The 3092-nt window shown below is 44.6% G+C and overlaps 1 long non-coding RNA gene across 2 annotated transcripts; it reads right to left on the reverse strand.

The window, feature by feature from the left end:
• Positions 1-455: 455 nt before the first annotated feature.
• Positions 456-2734, reverse strand: LOC112405249 (uncharacterized). 2 transcript variants are annotated; one of them, XR_003004295.1, is made up of 3 exons: positions 2587-2734; positions 1202-1316; positions 456-766 (listed from the first exon to the last, which is right to left on the reverse strand). It is a non-coding gene; the product is annotated as an uncharacterized LOC112405249 (long non-coding RNA). The 2 variants fall into 2 exon arrangements; XR_003004296.1 differs by having other exon boundaries at positions 1135-1316.
• Between the last annotated feature and the right edge of the window lie 358 nt (positions 2735-3092).

A 3092-nucleotide genomic window follows, 5' to 3' on the forward strand; every position in this document is an offset into this window, starting at 1 on the left:
GTCAACAAGAATCATGTAAACCTCCCGGTATACATCCAGGGCAGCATTTAGATCCAGCTTCAGTTTCTCACACTTGTGGATAGGAAGAAATCTGTGGCTAGGAAGACATAAGTGGCCCCAGGTCCACTTATCACCAGTAAAATCACCTTTTTAAATGCCTTGTGTTAAGAATTTGGTGATAATTCAGATCCATCCTAATCGCAGGGAGGAGCAAATGAAGAGAAAGCAAACAATGAAAATTTTAAATTTTTTACAGTTATATAAAAATGTTAAAAGATTTTAAAAAACTTTTTAATTGTTTATAAAACAAATACAGACAACAGCATAAAACAAATGTACAACTTAATACATTATAGGGCAAATGCCCTAGTAACCTTCTAACAGTTGAGGAATGGAGACAGAATCATGTCAGGAGGAACTTTTGTTTTTGTATGCATTTTAATTAATTTATTTTAATGTTTATTTCACATTGGAGTATAGTGGATTTACAATGTTGTGTTAGTTTCAGGTATACAGCAAAATGATTCAGTTATAAATATACATATATCCATTCTTTTTCAGATTCCTTTCCCATATAGGAAGCAAGAACTTTGTAAGCTACAGTAACTGCTGCAGCTTCCAAGGACCAAGTGGACGTGTCACTTGCAGGATGTTCTGAGACCTCCAAGGAAGAAAAGGGCCCTTCAATCATCAATCAAGCAATATTTATTGAGTGTATATAATAATGCCACATACCAAGTATAGGATCGCATCCCCACACATTTACCTGAAGGAGGTGAGAGAAGAAAGAAACCAGCATTTAGTGAGTGCCTACTGTATGTTAAGTGCTTTACCTATGTTACCTCTAAAAGAGATGAACTAAGCGTTAACCCTCACTACAAGTCTGTGAGGCTGGTGTTATCCCCCCTTTACGGTTGAGGATACTAATGCCTGGAGAGATGAAGTAACTTGCTCACAGTCACACGGTAAGTAACAGGCAGCTGTCACTTGAACCCACGCAGCCTGGCTCCAGAGCCATTCTCTTTACCATCTCTCTACATAGTATGCTAGAAACTTCTGTTTGCCCTCTTAGGTCACTCTCCACCATTCTCCACCCTGCTCTGTGCTGCAAACCATATCAATGGGCTCCCTTACCCTTAGGCTTCTAGTTGGGTTTACCAGTGGGTATCTCAGGCAGGAGGGCAGAGGGAGGGGGAAGCACCTGTAGGAGGGCTGTGTCCCTTGACGCATGGTCAGAGCTCTTATCAGATGGCTCTAATCACACAGGGCACTCTCTCCAGGTTCTGGTGACCGCATCTCCGCTCCCCACTTCAGGCCTAGGGGTGGTCAAGTAGCTGTTACTTATTGCGCTACCTCTGTGGTTTCCCTACATCCTGCCCACACCTTTGTAAATAGCCCCTTTATTCAACACTCTCCTCAAATTACCCAATTTGAGTTGCCATCTGTTTCCTGCCCAGGTCTGGCCTGATATAAATAGGAAGTCAGGAAAGCAGCAGCTCAGAGGCCCCTGTCCCCTTGTGGGCAGCATTCCTCATGGGTATAGGACAGTTGCAGGTGAATCAAGACCTGTCATTTGAAAGGCTTCAGAATGTTTGTGTGTGTGTGTGTGTGTGTGTGTGTGTGTGTGTGTGGCACTGCAGAGGGAGGTTACCCCCAAAACTACGGGCTTCCTGAGTCAAGACAGACCACAAGCAGTTCTGTTGGTTTAAGGAATACTAGGCCTTCTGGCAGAAGAGCTAAAGGGAGGAAGCAGAATGTGTGGGGAAGATAAGGAGAGGGACTCCCATTGCTGTACTGCCTGGGTTCAAGTCCCAGCTCTTCCCCTTACCACGTGTATGACCTCTGGCTGGTCATTTAACATTTCCATGCCTCAGTTTCCCCATCTATAAGGTGTGTTCTTAACGGTAAATTACTCGATAAATGTAATGTCTGTCCCACATTGTTGAGGGAGCTCAGGAATGAATTTTTCGACCTTTGAGAAATTCAGGTCAGATTCATCTTCCCCAGCCCTTGGGAATGATGCAGTGGGAAATCAGGAAGCGAACTGTGTGAAGCAGATTGCCATAGCTGGGATCCTGGGAGAAATATGGAATCCCAAAGGAGACTCAGAGCATGGAACCCTTCCAATCAGTACCTCTTGGCTCTGTCCTGGATAAGACTGCTACTTAAGAGCACACAGAGCAGATGTCCATCAGAAGACCAGAGCAAATAAAGTTACTAGAAAGATCTCACACTAAGAGAATGAAGAACCTTCTTCTTCTCCCCTTCCCAAAAGCTTCCCTTCTGTAAATATCACTTCTCTCTCCTGCACTGTCAATTTCTCTGTCTCTAAAGGACTGTTCCCATAGGTATATAAAGATGCTCTAATATCTCCTATCTGAAACTCTCCTCTGATTTCATATCCGATTCCATTTCTCTGATTCCATTTACAGTAAAAGTTCAAAGAGCTGTCTGTAGATATTTCTTCCCCTCCTGTTCTCTCTTCGGCACAATCCATTGGCATTGCACTCCCTACCGCTCCCCCAAACCTCTCTTCTCATGGTCATCCAGTAAGCTCCACATCGCTTCAGCTAATGGTCAGCTTACCATCGTCCTTGGCTCTCAGCCGCATTTGGCCCCGTGAGATGACGCTCTTCATGTCGACATATCTTCCTGCCTCGGCTTCCGTGGGTCTCTCCTGGATCTCCACCTTCCACTCCAAGTTTGTCAGCGTGCAGTGGCAGCAAGCTTGCTACCCGAGAGCTCTCGGGGTGTATGGTGTGCAGAGATTAGCTCATTTATCGGTTCTTCACAGTGCCTCAGGAAATGTGAAGAAAATTCCGTCTTCAGTAACCATTAGATGCATGAGGCTGATGGGAATTGGAGAAAAGATTGGGAGCCAAGGGGAAACACTGGAGTCGGTGCAAGAATGACCTCTAGTCTGTCTGACCTCGCAGCCCTGGGAGCTCCCAGCAGTCAGATGCTGACATCCATCTCTGCATTTGTATGGTCCACTGGCCCTTATTATTCCTGTTTTACAAGGGAAGGAAGGAATGGGATTTATTCATGTTTTTTTTTTTTTTTTTTTTTTTTTTTTTGGCAGTACGCGGGCC

Source organism: Neophocaena asiaeorientalis, unplaced genomic scaffold (assembly GCF_003031525.2).
Source record: "Neophocaena asiaeorientalis asiaeorientalis breed wild unplaced genomic scaffold, Neophocaena_asiaeorientalis_V1.1 scaffold171, whole genome shotgun sequence".
In the NCBI taxonomy this organism is placed as follows: Eukaryota; Metazoa; Chordata; class Mammalia; order Artiodactyla; family Phocoenidae; genus Neophocaena; species Neophocaena asiaeorientalis.